This window comes from Panthera leo, chromosome Y, assembly GCF_018350215.1.
Source record: "Panthera leo isolate Ple1 chromosome Y, P.leo_Ple1_pat1.1, whole genome shotgun sequence".
Taxonomy (NCBI): domain Eukaryota; kingdom Metazoa; phylum Chordata; class Mammalia; order Carnivora; family Felidae; genus Panthera; species Panthera leo.
Window position 1 is genome coordinate 4,981,295 of NC_056697.1, and position 27,445 is coordinate 5,008,739.

At 41.5% G+C, this 27,445-nt stretch overlaps 1 pseudogene; it reads right to left on the reverse strand.

Moving 5' to 3' along the window:
* Positions 1-5,319: 5,319 nt before the first annotated feature.
* LOC122212680 lies at positions 5,320-25,752 on the reverse strand (annotated as a pseudogene).
* Between the last annotated feature and the right edge of the window lie 1,693 nt (positions 25,753-27,445).

A 27,445-nucleotide genomic window follows, 5' to 3' on the forward strand; every position in this document is an offset into this window, starting at 1 on the left:
ACTTTGGCTCAGGTCATGATCTCACAGTTTGTGGGTTCAAGCCCCGCATCAGTCTCTGTGCTCACCTCTTGCTCAGAGCCTGGAGCCTGCTTCAGATTCAATGTCTCCTTCTCTCTCTGCCCCTCCCCCGCTCACGCTTTGTCTCACTCTGTTTCTCAGAAATAAATAAATGTAAAAAAATTTTTTTAATTTTAAAAAATAATTACTGAGGCCTCAGCAATCAGGGGAAGAATGCTTCAAATCATATATACTATACTTAATGAATTTGTATTGTTGTGTAGGGACTACAGGTCCTGGTCTAAACTTCGGAATACTGATGCCAATGTGGAAGGAAAGGAATACTCTCCGATGAAAAAGTGACGTGTGCATTTGAGACATTCACCTGCTCTTTTTTCTCCTTCCCATTCCCCAAGTGCTAATAAAAATTGCGATAAATTTTTAGAATAGATTTTTTTCCCTCTTGCTACTGTTATCATCTTTCATAGCAGTGGTATTTCAAATTCTTTTTGAGATTTTTATTACACCTATGGGGGATATGAAGGAAAAAAATAACAATGGGAATTTGTCTGTTTGTTTTCTGAAAACATCAACAGGTTGCTCATGAAAAGGAGTCTTAGTTGTAATAACATTTTACTATGGTACATTATTAGTGGATGATGGCATGAGGTGTTCATTTCTGTCACAGTCAGGAAAACCAATCCCTTGCTGTGCTCTCAATTTAACTTAAACCTTATGATTTCGTGTTTTGAACAAACACCTACTTAATTCCTGGCACTCACTTCCTCCCACTGACAGCAGATGCCTGGTGGCCGTGATTATTAACTCATACAGTGATGGCCAGAGGAAGGCATTAAGTCAAACCTTGGCTTTAGGATAGTGAAAGTCCCTTAAAGTGTAGCAGCATTTATCCATATTAGTGAAAATAAGTTATATCACAGAGTCACGTAGTTTAGTTTTTTCACAACAACACTGGTTCTTTGTTTTGCCTTTGGTGTGTATGCATGAATCCCTCCTTTGGGAAATACACAGGTTTTGACTTTTTAGTAAACTTAATGAAAGAGGAAGTGAAACACGGAGTGACCTACAGATAGCTGCGATCTGTGCTGAATCGTGGCTGCTCTTTGAGTATTTCTTCTCCGTATACATCTGGGGAAGTTGGCAGCAAAGTCACATTCTGCACAAATGCTTCTTTTGGAACATGCAGTTGTACTGATGGGAGAAATGCAACAGATGCTGGTTCTGACGAGCGCAGAAGACTGGCATCTCATGTGAGGACATCCATGCAAAGTCGGAACGTCAGCCTGCTGCATTAACGTGTTGTTTATATTCCCCTCCAACAAATGGTATATGACAACTTCCTTCACATCTATTCAGTGTCAGGTTTGTGTTGTGATCTTCTGAATGTCAGGGTCAGCCTCACAGCTTCAGGGGAAATAATACCTACAGAAAATGTCTTGTGTGCACATCAAGCCTGTGTCTACACTGAGGGAAAGGGCTGGCATCCTCCCTGGGATCTCTCCATTTGCTCCTTTTCAGTCCTCCCTGTACCTACTTCCTTGTGGCTGGCCAAGGCCAACACCAGCCATCACTGATTCATAGGGCTGACAAGGCTTGGGTTCTTGGGTCTTTACCACTCGATTTTACTTCCTGCCTGTTCTTGCCGCATGTGATGTTGCCCTGTATTTGCAAGGCAAGTGACCTCAGATTCAGTCTTAAGGCTGCAGAATTTTCCAGTGCACACAGCTCTGTTGCCATGTCCGGACAATAGCCATGCCCCGAGAACAGCCACGCCCTCAGAATAATGATGAATCCCAGTCCCCACCTCCTGCCATGCATCTTCTCTTGTTGGGGCTGCAGCTGAAAACCAATATTTGGATCTATGGACTCTTGAGAATGTACCGATGCTGACCTGGAATTGAGCCCACATGCTAATGTCTCCTTGTCCTTTTACACCTAAGTTACTCAAACATCCTGGCTCATCTTTAGCCTGATCAGTCTAAAGAAAGCAGTTTAACGCATGACAGTGAACTCTACAGGCTTGAAAATTCAAAGTTTAAAGGAGTTATGTCTCATGTTTCAATAAAGGACATCTGTTTAGCCTTACACAGTTAATTGTCGATCAATCAAGGCTTGAAAGTCCTTTGAAACACATGAGAAGCAATCAATTATATTTATTAAAAGGATCCTTTTAAGGGGCGCCTGGGTGGCTCAGTCGGTTAAGCGTCTGACTTTGGCTCAGGTCTTGATCTCATGGTTGGTGGGTTCGAGCCCCGCGTCGGGCTCTGTGCTGACAGCTGGGAGCCTGGAGCCTGCTTCTGATTCCGTGTCTCCCTCTGCCCCTCCCCTGCTCATGCTCAGTCTCTCTCTGTCTGCCAACAATCAATAAATGTAAAAATAAATAACTAAATAAAAATAAAAGGATCCTTTTAAGATAAAAGTCACTAAAATAGTGTCCAGAATATACACACACATATTTTATTAATGTGACATATTGTGTAGTATTAAATAATAAATAAATATTTGGTAATTATGAATAGAAAAAACCTCTAAAGTTACAGAGGTCCAAAATGTGTGCCTATGAGTAGGACCTGTATTATTAGTGTCAGAAAAGCACACAGTATAAAAATATGCACCAGGGTGATTTGATTTACAGAGTTCGTCACTGTCCATTTCCAGAATGCATTGTCACATTTCTCACTGCTGAGAGGTCCCACTACCACATGGCAGGATGGCAGGATCAATGCTCATCATTAACAAGGGGTGGCCAAAGCCCAGGAGCCAATCCATGTTTGGGAATCCCTTGTTTCCTCCAGAATCCTTCCCCTCCTTTCCTGAATCTCATGAGGCTATGATTCTGTGTCTGGCATTGTGTGTGACTCACTCAGATTCTCCACACATCTTTTCCTGCCTGTTCAATGCTGGTGACATTCCTCAACATTGGACACACTGGTAAAATGATGTTAATACAGTGGGTCTTTCCCACACCCAGCAGGACATCCTGGTTAGCTCCCTATCATTAGAAAAGTCCCCACTGCAAAGCTGTACCCCAGAGGGAATGCAGTCAGATGGCTGAGGAGAATCACAAATCCAAATGTGGGCACAAGGACAGTGTCGCATTTGGGAGTTGGCTGTGGTTTAACTCATCCAATTGTCTCGGTGACCTCCTCCATCCATATTGGCTGTTACCTCTTATTTAGTCAATCTGCACTATCAGTACATTGGCTGAAACGCTCCGGAGAGCATTCCAGGTTTCCGCTCAAAATGTGCTTCCGAATGAGTCTGGGCAGCCCTCTCCTGGAAGAGACAGAAGACCCTCCATTTTGGCTTCAGATCCTGATTCCAATCTTGGCTGTGTGGTCCTCCCGCAAAGAACATTCATGTCTCACTTTCTTTCTCTACAGATTCTACCTTATTTCAGTGTGTTCCTGTGAAATGTGCAGTGAATGTGAAAAGGTTTCCAACACAGAATACCTGCGGGGCTCAGTCGATTAAGCATCCAACTCTTGATTTCGGCTCAGGTCATGATCTCATGGTTTTGGGATTGAGCCCTGCGTCAGGCTCCATGCTGACAGCGTGGAGCCTGCTTGGGATTCTCTCTCTCCCTCTCTCTGTCTCTCTGCCTTTCCCCCAACTGGTGCACGTGCTTACGTACTCTCTCACTCTCCAATTAAATAAGTAAGCATTAATTATTTTTTATCACACATTGGCATGGATCCAGGCATGTTCCTCCAGCTGCTGAGTAGTGAGGAGGTAGCTGCAGAAATTGTGGCTAATGAAAATCTGAAGGTGAACTGAAGAGTGGAAGGTAAATATGTGCTCACCTAGTCAATGGAGCAAAGGTATTCTAGGCTAATGGGTCCCTCTCCTACGTCGAATCTGTCACCCTTCAACTACAACCTAGACCTTCAGAACACTCTCTTGAAACGTGAATCATGCGTTCACTTTTATTGATAACCTCCCCTGAGAAAGGCATCTTGCTATTCATCAAGAGTATCGCTTTTGGGGCACCCACATTGCTCAGTCCAACTCTTCGTTTTTGGTTCAGGTCATGGTCTTGCAGTTCATGAGTTCAAGCCTCACATCAGGCTCTGCACTGACAACATGGAATCTGCTTGGGATTCCCTCTCTCTCTCTCCCTCTCCCTCTCCCTCTCCCTCTCTCTTTCTCTTTCTCTCTCAAAGTAAATAAATAAAAACCTTGAAAAACTTTTTAAAAAGTTTTCACAGCATCTCAGTAAATATTAATGACTCACAAATCCCCATCATAGACTTCGGGAATTTACCAATACCCTAAACTTTTTTATATAAGAAAAAATGAAACACAGTATATAATTTCTTTCATTTTCTTCAATGCTTTTTCACTTGATTAAGGTTTACATGGTACTTATATGTCTAAATATTGACTGTAGGTTTTTAGTGACATTTAAGCTCTGAATTATCTTTTTGTAAGTAAGTTTCTTTAGGCACATTGGTTTCTATTTTACAGGAAACCCTTATCTTTACATCACAAATAGGAATAATTTTCAAATGTTTATAATTTATAACTTTCAAATGTTACAAGGATGGTTCTAAATTTCAGGTAACCTCTTCCCGAAATTGCAACCACTCATTTAGTCTTTAATGAAAACGGAAAAACCAAAAACAATTGCATTAACGTGTCACTGTGTAGGGGCACGTGGCAAACTCAGACAGTTGAGCCTCCAACTCTTAATTTGGGCTCTGGTCATGATCTCACAGTTCTGAGATCAAGCCCCCATAGGGCTCCGCACTGAGCTTGCAACCTATTGAAGATTCTCTTTCTGACCCTCTCCCCCACTCTCTTTAAAATAAACATAAAAGTAAAATTTTATTTTTATTTCTTTTAATGTTTACTTATTTATTTTGAGAGAGACAGACTGAGCAGGGGAGCAGCAGATGGAGAGGGAGAGGGAAGATCCCCAGCAGGCTCCACAGCTGCCAGTGCAGAGCCCAATGTGGGGATCAAACTCACGTACTGTGAGATCATCACCTGAGCCCAAACCAAGAGTTGGTGGCTTAACTTTAAGCCTTTGGCACCCAGACACCCCTAAAACTAAAATTTTAAGTGTATCACTGTATCAGAATCTGGTGACTAAGAAATCCCTCAAAGAACAGTGAGCCAAGATTACTGGGAGACTTGGAACACTAGCAAGGCTTAACTCCAAAGAATTTAACAAGTGGCCACAAATTGTATTTTCCTACGAGGAGCTAGGAACTGCAGATAGCATTTGGTGATGCTTCGAAATGGCATCGCCTAGTGCAACTGTTGCACAGAAACTCCAGATCACCTCCTCTGTCTCTATTAATTTGGATAAGCTCCCACTAGCAAAGCATGACCCTGCCCTCCAGTTATACAGGCAGCCAGTAAGCAATACTGGTCTCCATCCTTCCATAATCTGTCGGCAGCTGCCATGACCAACCAGCAGCCGGTGGTTCCAAATGAGTGTGCCAGGGACAGCCCTCCATCCCAGTTGTTAATCTTCACCAGAGGAGGTAATCCAACCTTGGTGTTTCTTCCCAAGTATTTTGCAAAAGCCAACCTGTGGCTTTAAAATCAGCCACCAGCTGACCTGAGAAGGCTTCCTGAGACTCAAAGACATCAGTACCATACATTCTTAATGCTGCCTTTTCCGGAGCTTATGGAGCATATGTTGACCCAAGTAAAAGTGGATCCTTTGCATCCTGAGGCACATGCACAAAATCTCTCAAATATGCCTTCGGTTTATAACATCTGGCCAGAGATTTTTCCTCTGCCATCATCAGCGTCTCTGAAGCACCACCAGTCAGGAAAGAAGAATTTGTAGCTGAATGCCCTGATCTTTGAGAACTGTATCTTTTCCCGGTAGTCTGAAGGGGACAACATCAGCTAGGAGTCCTTCATCCCATGCCTTCTTGGCCAGGCTGTGCAAGTACAGCACGTCCTCACCCTGGTCCAGTCAGGAAACTGCAGAAGCGGTGGCCAGCCCATCTGCAGAGTGGTCCATGGTCTCAGCAGTGCAGAACTCCACCAGTGCGGGGAGCTTGGATGATCGGAAATTCAAACTGACCCAGAATCTTGGCCTTATTGAGACCAAGCATCATTTTCCTTACTTTCCTTGAGTGGTGAACAGGGACGTCAGGCAGTAACTTCATGACCACATCACACTGCCCAGAAGCAATCAATCCAATACCTGCAGTTATGGTTGGTTGGCAGAGATGAAAAGCATGGTGACCGTGGGAGCAGGAGTCTTGTCTGAGAAGCCAGCTCGGAGCCCAGCCTCTCCAGCCACACTGCCGGTTTTCAGTTCCCATGTAACTGTGCCAAAGATGACCCTATCAGCGGCTTCCTTTGGGGCATTGGTCTGATGCTTCAAAGCCAAAAGTGCTGCTCTATCCAAACCATGTGGCATCAGGTCCTTCGCTGATGTGTCTAATTGCAAAAGTGGAATGTTAGCACCAGCCACCACCGCGATGCTCCTCGTGTTAGGTTTGGCTAAGGGGTTCTTTAATTTGGTCTTGGCGACTGGGGCACCCCTTGCTTGGAGGAACAGCTTCGAGGTCTTATGGAAAATCTGAGGCCCCATTCTAGTGCACTGGCAACATTTTTAAATGTGGCAAGACTAGACTATAACTTATTTCTTGGCAGAAGAAAACAATAGAAGTACTTGAAGGTCTGAATCTGTTTTTGTTATTTTTTAAATGTTTATTTTTGAGACAGAGAGAGATAGAGTGCGAGCAGAGGAGGGGCAGAGAGAGGCAGAGACAGAATCTGAAGCAGGCTCCAGGCTCCCAGCTGTCAGTGCAGAGTGTCAGGGTGCTTGAACTCATGGACCGCGAGATCATGACCTGAGCCGAAGCCAGACACTCAACCAACTGAGCCAATAGGGCACCCCTGAATCTGTTTTATAGACAGACTATTTCTAGAAGTATTTAAATATGCTCGTTTGGAGTCTCAGTCTTTGTACTGACCTAACGCTTTCCAATATGTACCGATCAGTGCTGACTATTGGTTGATCAATTCAACAGTTGGGAATGATAGACTGTTCACGATACCCTCTATTCTTGACTTACTCTTATTTCTTTTCTTTGTCTTTCTCTTTTTCATATAGTAAGGTGGCAGAGTAAAACAGCTGGATTTTTGTGTATGTAGAATAATCTTGAACTATTTGATAGGTCACAAATCCTCCCCCTGAGATCTGAGTTCATAATTCCATCCTGTGAGGTATGTGTCATACACTCACGCACACACACATACAAATATATACACAGACTCATCAAAAGTTGATGGTCAGGGGCGCCTGGGTGGCTCAGTCGGTTTGGCATCCAACTTCGGCTCAGGTCATGTTCACACGGTTTGTGGTTCGAGCCCCACATCGGACTCTGTGCTGACAGCTCAGAGCCTGGAGCCTGCTTCCCATTCCGTGTCTCCCTCTCTCTGGCCCTCCCACGCTCACACTCTGTATCTCTCTCTCTCTCAAAAATAAATAAACATTAAAATTTTTTTTAAGTTGATAGAAAATAAATGATGGCTATTGGCTTCTTCATATACATTTTTACTCAGGTGGAATTATGAGTAAACAGTTTGAATCAGCACTGAAGCCTGTTTCATTAATGCCATTTTTTTTTTTGAAATTCCATAAAACTTCCTGATAATTATTATTTTCCAGTCTTTGGGTTCTTCGCTTCTGGAGTTCTGGTGACAAATTTGCTTTCTCTTCATTTGTTTGATACATATATCTGGTTTCTGTGCTGCAGTAAAAATGCCAACTGAGAGTTTTCTTCTTGTTTTTTCCCTTCTGTGAAGAGTTTTTGCAGAGCTCCAAAGGAAATACAGAAAATACAAGATAAGCTACTGCATGAAATAAAATTCATAAAATGCCCCTCCCGAGTGGTTCTCTGAGAAGCATGTGCCTCTGGTTTCTGAAGACTGCCAAGTTTATCTCTTTGATTCAACGGTACGAGCCACCCTCCAATTTCGTCCTGTGGATGTAGGATAGTTTACTTTTCAAGTTGGTCATAAAACACTCTGTTTATAAAGTACTTAGCTACAGTGCACCATGCAAAGAATAATGTGATAAAACACACAGAAGCTCTTTCTTAAGGAATTTGATTTTTAAAAGCATCACAGCACAGTGAATTATTCTCAAAAATCTGCCCTGCAGGATTCATGGTTTCAATTAACGAACGATTTCAAGGGCCAACACTCCAAAATTCGCCAACACGGGCCGACATCTGCTCTCCCGTCCTACTGTCTTTGACAATAGAGCTAAACACAGAATCCATTTCCCAGTTTCAAAAAGGCAACTATTCACACCAGTTGCTTGGTTAACATGTTTCATCAGACGTTAGCCAGTCATCCATCAGTGAAGTCGTTCAGAATTAATTTTGTGACAATAAATAGCACATGTAGCAGACATGATCTGGAGTAGGAGTTCCCCAAAGGTTTCACAACGTTGCAACCATTGACATTGGGGCTGGACAGTGCTTTCTCAGGGGACTTGTCCTGTGCTGTGCAACGTATTACACAGCATCTCTGGCCTCTACCTTTTCCATACAGGTAACCAACCAACCCTCGTCTGCGTTGTGATAACTGAAAATGTCTCTAGACCCCAGGGAGGGAAAATGTGCCCATGTTGAGAAGAACTGGAATTCTCAATTTCAAGATTTTTTAAGTGCTATGTTAAACCTCCCTGGGTGATTCCAATATGCAGCCGACTTGGAGAATCAGAGGCCTATTCCTTCGTGGCTCAAAGTCTTGTCTCCACACAGGGATAATCCCGTGGCAGCTTGTTAGGAATGCAGAGTGTCAGGCATTTTTCCCAGACCCCCCGGGCCCTATCCATGAATATCGGGTCTTCAAAGCACGTTCCTCTCTTGTCTGAGAATTCTCCATAACTCCCAAGTCCCGCCAATTGGGCAGTCCCTGCTTTGGTCAGCAGGTCAGGTGGGAGAAGATACGTGGTTCGAGTGTCGGAATTGGGGCAGAATCCATTCCTAGCGGAGAGTAAATCAGATTTCCCCTAGAGAGTTTATGTAACTGGAAAAGACTCAAGAGTTTGTGTGGGTTCTTGTTGGAAGACAGGAAGGAAAGGAGCTGAACAGAGCAGTGTGAGGAAAATGGCCGATGAGGGAGGATTGCCTCCTGTTTTTGTTCTGCAGAGCTTTCTCCTCTTTCTTTCTTTCTTTTCTTCTCAGCCCTGCTTTACAGATTTTCCTTTGCCACCAGCTGTTGCTGAACAGTGCATCAGCAGATTTTGAGTTCGCCTGTGAGGGCGATGCTCCTCATGACCAGTTATACCCAGCCAAAAAATGATTCTACTTTAATCAATGTGGAGTGGGGTGGGGGATAAAATAATGATAGTAACACTATGCCATTAAGTTGATAATGAAAATTCTATAGTCACACATTGTTGCTTCAAAATTTCTGAATGGCCATGTGATGAAAACATTTAAAATGGGCATAAAAATGGATAAGTACTTTACTGTCTAATACTGTTTTAAAGTAAACACATATTTGTTTAAATATTTTAAATGAACACATATTTGGAAATAACCCAAAAGAATGAAAAAGGAGAGTTAAAACCAACTCCGTGCTAGTGAATAAATGAGTAAAAAATGTTTTGTAAACTGATAGAAAGATCATACAGCCATGAAAACATGTGGCTGTAAAATGTGTGGCTGTATAAGGAGGGAAATGTGAATGAAATACAGAGAAGAAGCTTTGTTGTTTAAAAAAGAGATTGTGGGGGCGCCTGGGTGGCTCAGTCGGTTAAGCGTCCGACTTCGGCTCAGGTCATGATCTCGCGGTCCGTGAGTTCGGGCCCCGCGTTGGGCTCTGTGCTGACGGCTCAGAGCCTGGAGCCTGTTTCGGATTCTGTGTCTCCCTCTCTCCGACCCTCCCCTGTTCATGCTCTGTCTCTCCCTGTCTCAAAAATAAATAAAAAGTTAAAAAAAAAAAGATTGTGCACATTTTTAGATTTTTGTTTTCATAAAGTTAGTCAACCCACGAGAATGTACATGTGTTTCTAGGATACAGGAGACCTTAGATAGAGTGTGACTGTCTGTAAGGCTTAGATGGCACAAATTCAGGTATCATCTTGTTTTAAGTAGTTTTCAATCTACAGGAAAGATATAATGGTTTCAATGTAATTGTTTCAAGCATACCCAGGTGCAAGAAATAGGAAACAAGTTCTTTGTCGATAGTATTGGATGTGTTTCCAGAAACAAGTACTTTGTCTATAGCATCAGATGTGTCTGAGCCACGTTTTACCTATTGCTTATTTATGTTCTCATGAGCACAAGTTTGGATGCGGATAACTTGGGTGTGCCTGCCTTCAGAAGCTTGATGCAGTTAATGTGACTTTTTCAACTCGGCAGGCTCTCTAAGTCTCTACCTCTTGAGGCATGAAATTAGATGGTTAGAACAGTGGGGCACAAAGGTTTTATTGAAGGGACGTTAACACAAGACTTAGTGGAGTGCCTGGCAAATTATTCTCACTTAATGGATAGCAGGTGTCATTCTCATTGTTTCCAATTATGTCATCAACAAGTTCATATGTGAGAAGATAATTGTGTGGTCAGTGCCTTCTTTTTTACAGATTTTAAGCGTTAGTGTTTTATTATGATTCATAAGCATTAATATTTTACTATTTATTAATATATTAAGGCGTACTTATTAAACTTCAATTTATAAAGATGGTTTAATGAAATTGATGGAAGAATACCCACTGATCTTTGAATTACTGTTTGAAAATCTGGCTTGATTAGATACACACAAAGATCAAATTCTTTTGTTAGAAGCCCTAATGGAAAAGTACAAAGTTTTTCTCTAAATTTTTTTTCTGTTATTACATTTAGATGACCTAACCTATTGGAATTACTTAGAACTCTAGCAAACCAAATTGTCCACAACTTCTGTATGCTGTTTTTTATTCCCTTAGAAATGTGTTCCCGGTGGGGTGCCTGCGTAGCTCAGTTTGTTGAGCGACCAACTGAATTTCGGCTCAGGTCAGCATCTCAGGGTCATGTGATCAAGCCCTGCGATGGGCTTCTCTTTGAGCACAGGCCTGGTTGGGTTTCCCTCTCTCCCTCTTTCCCTCTCCCCCGCTCATGGTCTCTCTAACCAAAGAAAAAATAATGTCTTCCTGGGGAGATACCAGCACCACAGTGGTTTTCAGTGTCTACTTCCTGTTATAAACCATTCATTTTCCTCCAGCTCAGGATTGCTGTCCTGTAACCTAACCCACAACACATGTACACACCCATCTTAGCACATTTGCTTCACCCCTAAAGACATTGGGGCAGGTGGAAATGATGAAAACAGGGTAAGTGCTCCAGCTCCTTGATGTGTTGTGAATAATAATCTTTCCTTCACCTCTGACCCAAGATCTCAAGTATTCTGCCAACATCCATGAAATGGTGGCAGGCACCTCATTGAGTTGCAAAGAGGGAAAAATCTAAAATCCTTCAGATCTTGATGTGCGTAGGAGTCCGCATCCTTAGATACTAAGTTTGAGATGCTTGTATGGCACTTAGGAGTAAACATTCATAGTATTTAAAAGTTTCACTTGTCACAATATTGTCCCTGTTCTCTTTGCAAAGATTTTATTTTAAGTATCATTTATTTATTTTGAGAGAGAGAGAGAAAGCATGTGTGAGCGCAAATGGGCAAGGGGCAGAGGGAGGGAGGGAGAGAGAATCCCAAGCAGGCACCACACTCAAGAGGCGCCCTACACAGGGCTTGATCCCATGACCATGAGATCATAATGAGCACAAATCAAGAGTTAGTTGCTCAACTGACTGAGCCACCCAGATACCCCTCTTTGCATAGATTTTCAAATCCACCGAATCAATGTTGTTTTTTATACTATTTCCATTTTTAAATGATTTTTGAAAGATTTTATTTTTAAGTGATCTCTACACCCAACATGGGGCCTGAACTCACAACCCGGAGATCAAGAGTCACACACGTTTTGCCAACCAGGCACCCCTACACTGCTTGCATTTTTAATTCTAATCACCCAAGATCAGATCCTTGGTTCTTTGTAAAAAAATTTTGAGTGTGGTTACATATATACATACAAACCAATTTTTATATTTTCTTTTTGCAAATCATAGGGATTTCTTTTATTTTCTTCTCAATACTAATTAAAACAGTTCTTTTTTTAATTTTTTAATGTTTATTTTTGAGAAAGACAGAGCATGAGCAGGGGAGGGGCAGAGAGAGAGGGAGACACAGAATCTGAAGCAGGCTTCAGGCTTGTTGCTGTCAGCACAGAGTCTGAGTCAGGGCTTGAGCCCACGAACTGTGAGATCATGACCTGAGCCGAAGTCGGACACTTAACTGAGCCATCCAGCCGCCCCCTAATTAAAACAGTTCTTAATGTTAGCAGTTGCACATTAGCCTAAACAATGGGCATTTAAAAAAAAAATCCCAACGCCTCCCTAGAACAGTGTGACAAAATCTCTTATTAAATCTCTTAATGCAGTTTGTAATGTGTTTCCCATTTTTATTTTATTTATTTATGTTTATTGATTTTGAGAGAGAGAAAGAGCATGTGCACATGAGTAGGGGAGGGGGATAGAGGATGTGGAGAGTGAGAATCCCAACGGCGAGATGTGGGTCTCCATCCCACAAACCACGAGATCATAGCCTGAGCCAAAATGAAAACTCAGATGCTTAACCAACTGAGCTACCCAGGTGCCCCAACGGGTATCCAAATTTTAAAACCATTGGACTAAAGTTGCAAACGGAGCTGTCCTTGCCATGCCTCGCTTGTGTGCTTCTCAAACTTTAAGGTATGTAAAAATCACGTGGTGATCTTGTTAGGTTTCAGACTATCATTGTTTGGAGTGGGAGCTGTTAATCTGCACCTACAGTAGGCCCACAGTTGAAGTCATTGTTCCTGCTTCAAGTTGAAACTTTGAGATGCAATATCGTAAAGGTAATTCCTGCCAAAGAAAGCTAAAGCAAAATAGTACGAAAGAAAGAAAAAGAAAGAAAGAAAGAAAGAAAGAAAGAAAGAAAGAAAGAAAGAAAAAAGAAAGAGAGAAAGAAAGAAAGAAAACATGACCCAATAATCAAACATTTCACCTACTGAGATGTAGAACATGCTTTTTATTTATTTTATTTTTTTTATTAAAATTATTTTTAATCTTTATTTTTGAGAGAGAAAGAGAGACAGAGTGAGAGCAGGGGAGGAACAGAGAGAGAGGGAGACACAGAACCCAAAACAGGCTCCAGGCTCTGAGCTGTCAGCACAGAGACCAACGCGGGGCTCGAACCCACGAACCGTGAGATCATGACCTGGGCTGAAGTTGGACGCCTAACCGACTGAGCCACCCAGGCTCCCCACATGCTTTTTAAATGACCTTTTTTTGGTGAGAGCACTGAGCAAAAATTCTGAATCTAAGAAAAAGAGAGAAATGGTTATGCCAGAGTGTCAGCAGACTGTCAGTGTCTATCCAATGCACCGAGTTTTGCTACCTAAATCAGCGTCTGGTACAGAAAAAGCTCACAGAAGTGTAAACTTGTAACCAACTGAAGGCCCCCTGCCTTGCCTTGACATTTATGTAGCTGAAAGGGGCCATTACTTTAGGAAGTGCTCTCTCTGAGGTGTGATCTTCATTAGAACCACAGTGTCACTTCAGTCATATTTCTTGAGTACACTGTCCTGGACAGACAAACATTGAAGTGAATTGTACTGTGACACCCTTACCATGTGGGCCATGACAGGTGGTCTTAATGTGGTTTTAAAAGTACACTAATTGAAACACTGGGACAGTATCAGCTTTAGAAATACCTTCCCTGTTCATGTTAACCCTAAACAGTGAGTCGAGTTCAAAAGGCAACGAGAAACGCAAATGACGTGTTGTAGCTCAAATCACACACACACACACACACACACACACACACACACACACACACACACACAAAGAAAACAGAGATGACTATACAAGTATAACATCAGGTATGGGTATGTCCAAAACACAGAAGGTGAATAAGAAAATAAGCATGTTAACCCATGGACACACATGCATGTATCTTCATTGATGGGATGTAACTCAAACTTGGAATATAGCAGTGACAGCAGATGTATTGTTCAAATGATGGATACACATACTATATGTTGTTGTCTGCTGTACCTTTAGAAGGCCTGAAACTTACATGAGCCTGCAAACCGGACATGGAAAGTGCAGTGGAACCCTTTAGGATTGAAACAATTGGACAATTGAAACAATTGTATAACCTGGTGTGATAGGAGCTTATGTCAAGGGTCAGTGTCCACAGAGCTCCTATGGAGAATTATTTTTCGTTTCCTTTCCTTTTTCTTTTCCTTTCCTTTTCTTCCCTTTCCTTTCCAGCTTACTTAATTATTCATTTGTTTATTGAATTAATCTCTACACCCAACATGGGGCTGGAACGGATGGCCCCAAGATGAAGAATCTCATGGTCTTTTGACTGAGCCAGCCAGGTGACCCTGGAAAATGTTTTCTAAACAAAAACAACAAAACTGCACCACAAATGATAACCAATAGAAGGCCACTTTCTGTGACAAATAGAGCATAAAAGAGTCTTACTTGCTGAGATTTTGACCAAAGAAATGGCAGTGAAATGATATTTATTGTTATGGACACATAAACGTGTATGAGTGTATATGTATGTATATGTAAGAATATGTATTCACTGGGTATACACGCATACCATACACGCATATCTTTTTACATGTGCAATTTTTGAATTTTTACAAGACCCCGTGAGGCACTTACTATATGGAGCTGAGGCAGTACACAGTCTGAGAGCTTAAATAATTTATAGCGTGTCAGGCAGGTAGTAAGTTACAAAGCTGGAAATCAACCCCGTAAGTTGTTTTTTAATGTATTAAGTGAATTTACTGATAGTGTCCACTACTAATCAGACCAAGAATAGGTTCCTACACCCTGGATGACTATATGCTATTAACTAATGCACGAAAGAAACCTATTATTTAAAAAAGAAACAAAGAAATTAATAGTCTCTCATGTTTATACTAAACAGGCAGTACTATCTTTTTTTTTGAGGCAAATGCTTTCTAAAATTTATTTATTTTTTATCATTTACATCCATGTTAGCATATGGTGCAACAATGATTTCAGGAGTAGATTCCTTAAGCCCCTTACCCATTTAACCCATTCCCCTCCCACACCCCCTCCAGTAACCCTCTGTTCTCCATATTGAAGAGTTTCTTATGTTTTATCCCCCTCCTTGTTTTTATATTATTTTTGCTTCTCTTCCCATATGTTTGTGTTTTGTATCTTAAATGCCTCATATGAGTGAATTCATATGATATTTGTTTTTCTCTAATTTTGCTTAACATAATATCCTCCAGTTCCATCCACGTAGTTGCAAATGGCAAGATTTCATTCTTTTTGATTGCCGAGTAATACTCCATTGTATGTATATACCACATCTTCTTTATCCATTCATCTGTCGATGGACATTTGGGCTCTTTCCATACTTTGGCTATTGTTGATAGTGCTGCTATAAACATGGGGGTGCCTGTGTCCCTTCAAAACAGCACACCTGTATCCCGTGGATAAATGCCTAGTAGTGCAATCGCTGGGTCATAGGGTAGTTCTATTTTTAGTTTTTTGAAGAACCTCCATACTGTTTTCCAGAGTGGCTGCACCAGCTTGCATTCCCACCAACGATGCAAAAGAGATCCTCTTTCTCCGCATCCTCACCAACACCTGTTGTTGCCTGAGTTGTTAATGTTAGCCTTTCTGACAGGTGTGAGGTGGTATCTCATTGTGGTTTTGATTTGTATTTCCCTGATGATGAGTGATGTTGAATATTTTTTCATGTGTTAGTTGGCCATCTGGATATCTTCTTTGGAGAAGTGTCTATTCATGTCTTTGGCCCATTTCTTCACTGGATTATTTGTTTTTTGGGTCTTGAGTTTGATAAGTTCTCTATAGATTTTGGATACTAACCCTTTATCTGATATGTCATTTGCAAATATCTTCTCCCATTCTGTCGGTTGCCTTTTAGTTTTGCTGACTGTTTCCTTTGCTGTGCAGAAGCTTTTTATTTTGATGAGGTCCCAGTAGTTCATTTTTGCTTTTGTTTCCCTTGCCTCTGGAGACGTGTCGAGTAAGAAGTTGCCACGGGCAAGATCAAAGAGGTTTTTGCCTGCTTTCTCCTTGAGGATTTTGATGGCTACCTGTCTTACATTTAGGTCTTTCATCCATTTTGAGTTTATTTTTGTGTACAGTGTAGGAAAGTGGTCCAGGTTCATTCTTCTGCGTGTCGCTGTCCAGTGTTCCCAGCACTACTTCCTGTAGAGACTGTCTTCATTCCATTGGATATTCTTTCCTGCTTTGTCAAAGATGTGTTGGCCATATGTTTGTGGGTCCATTTCCAATACTATGTTCTCTATTCTGTTCCATTGAGCTGAGTGTCTGTTTTGGTCCCAGTACCATACTGTCTTGATGATTATAGCTTTGTAATACATGTTAAAGTCCAGGATTTTAATGCCTCCTGCTTTGGTTTTCTTTTTCAAGATTGCTTTGGCTATTTGGTGTCTTTTCTGGTTCCATACAAATTTTAGGATTGTTTGTTCTAGCTCTGTGAAGAATGCTGGTGTTATTTTGATAGGGATATGTAGATTGCTTTGGGTAGTATTGACATTTTAACAATATTTGTTCCTCCTATCCAGGAGCATGGAATCTTTTCCCATTTTTTTGTGTCTTCTTCAATTTCTTTCACAAGCTTTCTATAGATTTCAGTGTATAGATTTGTCACCTCTTTGGTTAGATTTTTTCCTAGGTACTTTATGGGTTTTAGTGCAATTGTAAATGGGATCAATCCTTGATCTCTCTTTCTGTTGCTTCATTATTGGTGTATAGGAATGGAATCAATTTCTATGCATTGATTTTATATCCTGAAACTTTGCTGAATTCATGGATCAGTTCTAGCAGTTTTTTAGTAGAATCTTTGGGTTTTCCATATAGAATATCATGTCATCTGTGAAGAGTGAAAGTTTGACTTACTCCTGGCCAATTTGGATGCCTTTTATTTCTTTGTGTTGTCTCATTGCTGAGGCTAAGACTTCCAATACTATGTTGAATAACAGTGGCGAGAGCAGACATCCCTGTCTTGTTCCTGACCTTAGGGGAGAAAGCTCTGAGTTTTTACCCATTGGGGATTCTATTAGCATTGGGTCTTTTCATATATGCTCTCTGTACTCTCCCCCCCCCCCCCACTGCATCTCTGTCCTGTCTCTGCAAGCAAAAACCTCTCCCTGCCCTCCTCGGCTTCTGTCTCTCCCAGTTCACCTCTCCACACCACGTACCTGCTCAATTCTCTTCTTCAGGTTGTGCAGATTGTTGTCTTAATCCTCCAATCAGTTTTCTAGGTGTGCAGGATGGTGTAGTGTTGATCTGGCTGCATTTCAGAGGCACGAGATGCAAAAAAATGCCCATGCCTTTCCACCATCTTGTCCCCTCTCTGCGCAATAGTGTCCTTAAAAAGAGGTTGCTTCTACCTAGGACAGTATTTGTGGTGAGGATTTGTGTCTGACCCTACAGGCGATGCTGATAGTTAGGTATGAGGGTCCTCACTTTGTCCATGAGGAAACTGGGCCCGCAAGAGGTTAATCTGTCACCTAGTAAAACACCTAGCAAATGACAGAGTCCCTGCCCTGCCTCTTCCTTGTTCTGTGGTGTGGGCTCCATGATACCTGTGCACCTTTTCCTGCAGACAGCATGTCCATTTCCATCCCTGTTGGCCCTGCCCCGGCCCCCTGGGTGTATGTAGTTGCTTCCCTGTCTCCATTCCCCATTGCCAGCTGTACCTGGATGCCCACATGTGTCTCTCTGTGGGCAGGTCCCACTTCTCTTTCCCTTCTGTCGCCCTACACATTTTGCAAGAAAGCAGTTGCTTTGGTGCCCTGCATTCGCCCAAAGACAATGGGGGATCCAGAGCCTCATTTCAAATCCGAGTGAGATGGCTGGGCTCCACATCGTCTTTTATGTCTGCCAACACGGTCCTGCTCAGAGGAGTTATCTCTAATTAGGAAGATACGATGCCCATGGCAGGTTGTAGCGTTTAAACCGCTCAGATACTATTATGTGGACAGTTCATCTGGCCGGCAGCCACAGACCTCACTGTGCCGAGCCCTGCTCACAGCCCTGTGAAGGATCCCCTACTTTCCACCAGGCAACTTCCTCTTTCATTTTATCAGATTATAATATTGGACTTAGTTGGACAGTGGGCTGTAATTCTTCTAGTGATCCCTCTGTGCGTCCAGACAAAACATTTTTGCCCAGCAGTCCCAGAATTGAAATTTTGCAGTGGGTCAGAATAGAGGACTCCCAGGGGCCTGAAAATGGATAAATGATCAGTTCCCAAGCTTGGTCCTGCATGAAATACTTTGACCTCCACTCAGGTATAATGCAGGCCTGTTTGAATGTCATCGTAGGAAGGGTTTTATCTGCAGGTGTGAGGAACAGCATGCAGTATCATTTTAGTACCTGGCTGGTACATATTGCTTGGGGGTGGCTCCATCATTAAATATTAAAGAAAAGAGTGCAGAAGGCATGAGATGAAATTGTCTGGAAACCCAGTGAATATTCTTCTACCCAGTGATGTTCTTTGCTAAGTAAAATGTGACTAACTAGCACAATATTTTTGTTTTCATTAATTTGGTTCTCAGAAGACTTGAATAAGAATTGTCAATAGCAATCTCTGGCCAAATCTGGCTTCTTCAGTGGTGTCTTGAAAACTTCTGCCCCTGTGTCATACTTTTTGGGCTGCTATAACAGATACCATGGACTCGGTGGCTTAATAAGCAACAGAAATTCATTTCTTGTGGTTGTGGAGGCCGCAAGCCCAAGATCAAGGCACAGGTAGATTCAGTGTCTTGTGAGAACCCATTTCCTAGTTCATAGATGGCTGTCTTCTTGCTATGTCTTCACATTGCCAAAGGGGTGGGAGATCTCTCTGGGGTCTATTTTATAAGGGAACTAATTCCATTTTGAGGGCTCTACCCTTATGACCTAAACACCTGCCAGAGGCCCCACCTCCAAATACCAACCCAGTAGGGAAAAGTATTTAGAGGTGGGTTTTGGCTGGTCACAAACATTCATGCCATAGCACTTCTTAAGACTGGGCTGGCTTCTTGGCACCTTCTTGAAGGGGGATATGAGATAGACACAGGTAATGAATTGAGAAGCCTACAGTGTGTAGTGATTAGAAACCTCATTTTTCCCAACTGAAAATGTCCTGGAATGCTAGAGCCTCTCTCCCTGGTGTCTACTGGGGCCATGACAGTGCTCTCAAAGAAAGCCAATTGTCACAATGGCTTGTGGTCTCTCATGGTTTGGGAAGGATACAGAGATATTGCCTGAGAGTTGTGACTTCATAGGTTGGAGGAGTGGGGTATGGCTCACCTGAACTTTTGTGTGACATGTAGGGAATGTAGAAGTTTATGTAAGTGTAATGGGGAGGTACAGAGGTGCTGAGAAGGGCACAGGGTCAACAGAGGCTGCAGAGAGGGAGTGAAGGCTTCTGTGTACAGGCTTGGGGACCAGGGGTGCATGGCACACCTTCCCAGCAGGATAGATGACACAGATACGACCAAGTCCAGGATCCAGACCACACGGGTTTCTGTGTGAGCATTCAGGGAAGCAATGTGTACCCAGTCTTCCTTCTCCTGAGAACCATGAAGTCACGGTGGTTTGCCAATGGACACAGATGTCATCTTGGAGATAAGCGTTTCTTAGTGGGGCCATGGTAGACTGAGCCCTTATCCAAAAGACCAAGCCATGTAAGAACATGAATGGAAGGGACTGTCCTGCTCAGATTTGATAGGTTGACTGTGTGTGATCATCTCCCTCTCTTAATGAGGTGGGGAGGATTAGATCTACTTTTCAATAAATCAGGATGTCATAACATTTCTTTGCACATCTGAGTATAGAATGAAAACATTTTCAAGTGGGGAAGAGACAATGGAATGTAGGCAGATGCTTAATCTCATTCTCTGTTAATTAAGCAACTAGGTAAAATACGAATTAACAAGTTGCTTTTTCAATAAAGCCCACACAGTAACCTTGGCATGTAGGTCATTTTGGTGAAAGGTTGAAGAGAAGTCAAAGTTTACTTATATATTGTGTTTCTAGGGGCAGAAGAAGGGCGTCCCTAAAGACATGTACAGGAATAATTCTTTCTAGACTGGAGAATGAGTTCTAAGGCTTTCCTTGGCTAAGTTTACCAATGCACCTATGTTCTTGCAACTGGCTCCGGGCGGTATAGCTCCCATGCGGTCTTCATGATAGAAACACCGCAGTGCGGACCATGAGAGTGAACACTTAGGGTTGTATTATTAAAAACATATTTTTGCTAGAGAGTTTTCAAAAATGAAATGTCTTGCTCCTATGGGTCTTAGGAGAGATCTGGCTAGTTTACAGTATCACAATTACAGAACCTGGGCAACAGTCATTTATCTGTGTGTATCAGTGGGCCTTGCACACAGATCTCTTTCCTACGGTGTCTTTTAAAAATGGCATAGCTTGTATACAAAAATGTTCTTTTGAGATTCTTCCGCACATATTTAACTGACACATAGGATGATTTCAGAGCTGTTTTTTATTCCCCTAATGGTTTAATTGCTAGGGGAACCTATTCCATTCTCCACATCATAGTTACAAACAGAAGCCCTTTATTTTCCCAGATCCATGCTGGGGGAATAGTCCATTTTGACCACATCCCAATTAGAGGGGGAGTCATAAGGGCCATGTGCAATTTTAAGTTTTAATAATTGTATATGAACAGAGGATTGATGCAGATACCTTAGTCTGATTGTTCATTCATCAAAACCCAATTCTTTGGAGGAACTCAGGGTCAAGTTCACAAACTCAATTTACAAAATTGCTCAGCAGTATCCAGGGAGCATTTTCACTAAGTTAGAAACTTGTAAGCCTGAAACTTGGAAAATTTGGAAGAATGAGTAAGGCATTTGCTCTTAATGGAACATGCTTTTATGTATCGAATGAGATTGTTTCAATCATATGCACACATGAGCTTTTTAAAGCTGAAGGGAACCCAATAAATATCACAGGCAGAACAACCTATCTAATAGAATGTTGGGTATTTCTTGATGGAGTAGGTCCAAAATATATTTTCCCTACCCCGAGAAACATTACAGTATATTTTCTCATAAAATCCTGTAACAGGTTTCTTTTTCATGTCCTTCATCTATCAGTAATGAGGTTTGTTTAAGATATAAAATGAGGGGTGCCTGGGTGGCTCAGTCAGATAAGCATTCGACTTCAGCTCGGGTCACGATTCATGGTTGGTGAGTTTGAGCCCCGCGTCGGGCTCTGTCTTGACAGCTCAGAGCCTGGAGCCTGCTTTAGATTCTGCGTCTCTGACTCTCTCTCTCTCTCTGTGCCTCCCCTACTCACCTTCTGTCTCTCTCTGTGTTTCTCAAAAATAAACATTGTTTTAAAAACCACAGAGATATAGTTCACAAATAAGTCATGGCTTTCACTATGAAAATATAGCTCTTAAAAAAAAAAAGACATGAGAGGAAAAGTCCAGGCGTATGTGGGTAGTGGCTCAATCCATTAAACATCCAACTCTTCATACCGCTGAGGTCATAATCTTGTGATTGTGGCATCGAGCCCCAGGTCAGGCTCTGTGCTGAGCGGACCCTGCTTGGGATTTGCTCTCCTTCTGTCTCTAACCCTGTCCCATGTGCACTCTCTCTCAATAAGTTAATAAAACTTAAAAAAAATAAAGACATGAAAAGTAGTCCATGTGCTTTAGTTTTTCTATTGATCACCAATTATCCTGTCATATTAATTGATGAGTCCCCAAGTTAGTGCATTGCTACCTCTATTAATATCCTTTTTCCATACATGTATCGGTGTGTTTCTGGATGAGTCTATTCATTCTTTCCAATGATTAATTGTCCATGGCAAAACAATTGTACCTGACCAAAGAATTTACCTAAGTCTACTGTAAGGTGTTTCTCTATAAACTTCTAGCATGTTGAACTTTACAAGGTACCAGACATTGGATGATAAACCATAATTTTCGGAAATATTTATTCTAAGTCATTTATGATAACTTTAAATGCAATAAACTTTTATATTGATCTTATCGTAGCCCAACCTGGTAAATTCTACCATTTGTTCAATAATTGGTATGCTGATTATTTGGGGGTTTCCACGTAGCGATCATTGCATCTCCAAGCCATTCATTTGTTTTCTTTCCAGTCCTTATCCTTTCAATTTATGCATGCATTTATTTTGTTATTACATAGTATGTACTATGTGCATAGTACATAGTACATAGTATGTGCATAGTACATAGTACATAGTACATAGTATGTGCATAGTACAACAGGAATGATTTCTGTCTTGCATTTGCTATGAACTCTACGTTTGTAGTAGTTGATTGGGTAAGATGGTTACTTCTTTTCCTGTTTCAGTAATGGTCACTATCATGAATGAGTGTTGAATTCAAAGTTCACTAAACGTTCTCTAGGGAAACTCTGACTTTTTTTCTTAAAAAATATCATATGTATAGCTTGTAACCAATCATAAGGTAGGTGTGTAATATTGTGAGTTCTTTCCAGTCCTTGGGAAGACTAAAAATTAACCTGCTTTTAAGAAGATACTTTTGAAAGGATATATATAAGGATTAATTTGGCCACTAACCCTTAGAAATTATGGTGTCATTCGTACTTTATCTGGACAAATTATTGATAGTTTCTTACTGAATTATGACACATAATATGTCCATGTTACAGTTCAAAATACTGAAATGGATTGAGTTAGTCGTAGCATTACGATATTTATCGGTTTTCTTGAATACATTGACAAGTATCAGTTGATAGACGTACAAAATTTCAAGAACATCATGTCTTGTATAAATTTGCTACAGTATAGGGGCACCTGGGTGGCTCAGTCGGTTAAGCATTCAACGTGGGCTCACGTCATGATCTCACGGTTTGTGGACTCAAGCCCCACATCAGTCTCGTGCTAACAGCTCAGATCCTGGAGCCTGCTTCGGATTCTTTGTCTCCTTCCGTCTTTGCCCCTTTCCCACTCACGCTCTGTCTATCTCTCTAAACATTAAATAAACATTTAAAAAATAAATAAATTTGGTATACTATAATGTTAATGCAGTGTTCATACAAATTACATGCCTTTCCTGAAAGCACCTGTTCCATAATAAAATTAGTGAGTGTCCCTAGATGTTGTTGTGGAGGGACATACTGGACACTGCACAGACCTGAACCATGTCACTGGACCGAATCAGGTGGCTTTGTCCATGTGGAGTCAGGGGACAAATAAGGTTGACTTCAAGTCTGCGGTTCAGACATAGCTTCTGGTTGAGCCTGCTACATGCTTTCCAGTTGAGGCCACTAGTGTGTACTTGTTCTCCCGAATTTCCTGTCCTGCTGCAATGTGCTTTGGTGGCTAGTGTCTTATGGATATCATCCTCTTCCTGTGAGAAGCCCCCCAAGGTGACTTTCAGAAAAGAATGCACACAAATTCAGATCAGATGGGCAAGCGTCACTTCCCAGCATGTCTGCTGTTTCATAGTGAAATGAAGACTTCTGATCTTCAGGGTAAGAATGTGATCTCCAAGCAGGGTTTTGGTCATCACGTACTGAAATCCTCTGTAACTGAATGGTCGGGAGGTCTCATTAGGGCCCCCATTTAAATCACATATTTATTGGATATTTTAATCTCTCTGTGTTTTGTTCAACTCACAAGTCGCCAGGTCTTCTCCAGAATGACAGGAGAACTTTCAATGAGGGCCCATTTGGACAAAGTCATTGTCTCTGCTGATTAGCAATGAAACTCTGAGTTCACTTAGAATAGGCAATTATTTGTTTGCAAGAATTGAGGTCATATTCTTTCCCATTTGTTGCATCTTGTTACGAGGAATTCAAGTTTGCTATTCGGACAGGTGTCCTACGCCCAGCCTTGTCATGACATTTTGCCTCTGGAAAGATATTACCATTGTGCATACTTAAGGACAAAATATGGGTGACTCTTCCTTTGGGACAGAAAGAGGTCCATCTATTTTGTGCAAAAAGAGGCCAAAATACAGATTCCATTAACTCCTTTAACTTTGCTGACATAGTGTCCTTGTTTACCAACAAAATAACGTATTCAAGAGAACTCCTGAGTTGAAATGAAATTCTCAGGGATTTCCTGAGGTTCTGATTTTAAAATGTTCCAAAGAACAGTGTTGGCTTGAGGTCCTCAGTGTGTTCCTTTAGGTCATTCAAGTGAAAACCTCACCTCCCAGTGACGATGGATGCTTACCACTCCTTACTCCTCATTTCCACAGCCTTTCTCTATACGTTATTTTAGTATCATAAATTTGCATGCTGGAAGTCCTGCATGGAAAATAGCAGCACCCTGGGATGGAGACCCTCCTTCATGATACAAACATTTTCTAGAGTAAATCAGGCCTCAAGGTTTAAAACATTATATGTGAGTAATCTCCCTCCAACATGTTTCCAAGGAGAAACAGACGCCATCTGGGTCCTGGGAGCTTTAAACACGAAGAATCCAGATTTAGTTTAAATAGGTGCCACCCTCTGCTTTGGCCATGATCCCAAGCTTTGGGACTCTTTCTCTGTATACAATTTCTTACTAATCAAAGACCTATTTCATGAAGCTTACCAGTAGTATTTTTTGTAATAACAAGTGGTGGTAGAAAGACACTTAAGAAATTACTCTCAGGCCTGAGAGAGAGAGAGAGACTGAAGAAAAGTTTCTTCTCATTTTTAGCCAGTGTGCCTGGAGCTCAGGGTCAAGTTTGTATATAATTATAGATTCCCCAACTTATTTTTTTAATGTATGTATTCACTTTTATTTTAACTTCTTGGCTTTGGCCTTCTTAGTCAGTTCTTAGTGGTTTGGGATTTTCTCTATCCAAATCATTTATTATTGAGCATTTTCAAATATTTGTACTATAAAATATTAAAGAGATCACTTTATAGTTTTACAGTAAAATAAGATCACTTTACAGTTTTTTAAACTTAATCTAACCTTCATGTATTCGAAAGTGCTAGGCCAGACGTCGACAGCAGCAAATGTTTTCTGTTTGGGACCAGAAAGTAAATACTTTTGGCTCTGGGGGCCTTGTGGATCCCCATTGTAATTACTCGGTTTTGCTGTTGTAGAGTGGAATTAGCTTCAGGCAACACTTACCCAAACAGGCAAGGCTATGTTCAATAAAACTTGATGTGTAGACACTAAATGTTGAATTTCATATAATTTTCACATGCCATGAGATATTGCCCTTCTTTTAATTTGTTCCCTGATGATTTAAAAATGCAAAACCCATTCTTAGTTTGTGGGCTAAATGAAAACAGGCAGGGGGCAATGAGTCACAGTTGCCCAAGCCCATTCTGAGTCAATCCCAGTATCAAACTTGATGAAGTGCCCATTTTGGATCATACCTAGTACGAACGTTGAACAGGTGCTTATTCTGGATGTACTCAGTACCTATCATGAAGTGGTTCCCCTTCTCGATTGTAGATAGTGCCTCCCTTGAAGAGATGTCCATTCTGGATTGTACTGAGTATCTACTTGGATTGGGTGTCTAACCTGAAGCGATGCCCATTCTGGATCGTACCCAGAACCTACCCTGAAGAGGTGCCTATTCTGTACTGAAGCCAGCACGTACCTTGAAGAGATGCCCATTCTGGATCATAATCAGTGTTGAACTTGACAGGTTACCCATTCTGGATCATACTCAGTACTTTGCCCTATGTGGATCGTACTCTGTACCTACTTTGAAGAGATGCCCTTCTGGATCACACCCAATACCTAACTTGAAAGGGGGTTGCCCATTCTCGATCATACCTAATACCTAACTTGAAAGGGTACCCTGACAATCCTGCATTCAGCACTCCGAGTTTCTCACACATCTGGACAAAGCATCAAGAAACATCTACATTGTCTCATGTATTTACATTGAGAGGACATTTTTGTTTGTGTCCTTGAGGGAAAGTACATGGGAGTTATTTACTCATATTAAAGAACAAGTTTTGAGAAGATAAACCACATATGAAATAATGTAGGCATATACCTTATATTGATTTTGGATAACTAAACGTATTCAGTAACACCAAAGAGCAGACAGGTGATTTGTTAGGGTAATGATTTTTTTTTTTTTCATAAAACAAACCATTTGGGTTTACTTAATGATAATCTCATTCTGCCTTAAAAAAAAAAAAAAGTATGACCATTTTCATGAATACATTGCCGTTGCATATTTTTTGGGAAAATGTTCAACTGTCTTGTGATATATGTGGATTTCCAACAAACCCAAAGTGATAAAGTTTAGCATTCACTTTTTAAAATCTTTTTTAATGTTTATTTATTTTTGAGAGACAGAGAGACAGAGATAGACCGTGAGCAGGAGAGGGGCTCAAAGAGAGAGGGAGACACACAATCTGAAGCAGGCTCCGGGCTCTGAGCTGACAGCACAGAGCCCATCACGGGGCTTAAACCCATGAACCATGAGATCATGACCCGAGCCAAAGTCGGACGCTTAGCCATCTGAGCCACCCAGGCGCCCCTACTTAACATTCACAGGACATTCACTCTGCCATCTGTAGAAATCTGCTGTCTTCTAGCACTGCTGTGGAATGCTTCTCAACCATCACCAAGACTTCCTGATGACAATTTCAACAAAATCTTCTCATTTCTCATCACAAATAATGGAATAATATTGGCAGGCCCATGATGGATCACTTCAAGCTACGGATATTGTCCCCCCAAGTCCTGATGGGGAAGGCTGGTATAACTTTTTCAAACAATTGCCTCTGACCATGAAATTTGTTTACACATTGCCCTCGAGTCCCTCTTATCTACTTAATGAGCATGCATTGATTTCCCATTGTATGCTAGACTTTGTGCCTGGCTCTACGGGAGCAAGTGTTTCTGCTCCACTCTTACACATGAATAATTAAAGTGGAAATACGTTCTTCATTTACTTGAATTTCATGTTTAAAAAGTACTGGGCGAGCTACCAAGTCCAGTTTACTATTATACTACACTTGTGTAAATCCATACCAATCTAGATCGCACATGTTCGAATACCAAAGTGAGCACTTGAATTTAAATGTCAAGGTTTGGGGCGCCTGGGTGGCTCAGTCGGTTGAGTGTCCGATTTCAGCTCGGGTCATGGCCTCACGGTTCGTGGGTTCAAGTCCCACGTCTGAGCTATGAGCTCAGAGCCTGGAGCCTGCTTCAGATTCTGTGTTTTCCTCTCTCTCTGCCCCTACTCCGCTCGCACTCTGTCTCTCTCTGCCTCTCAAAAATAAAACTAATAAAAAAAAAAATAAATGTCAAGGTTTCTGAAACTCTCCAAATGATATGTTCAACATTGCTTAAGCAAAATGCATTTTGAAGTTATATTTTGCCATACA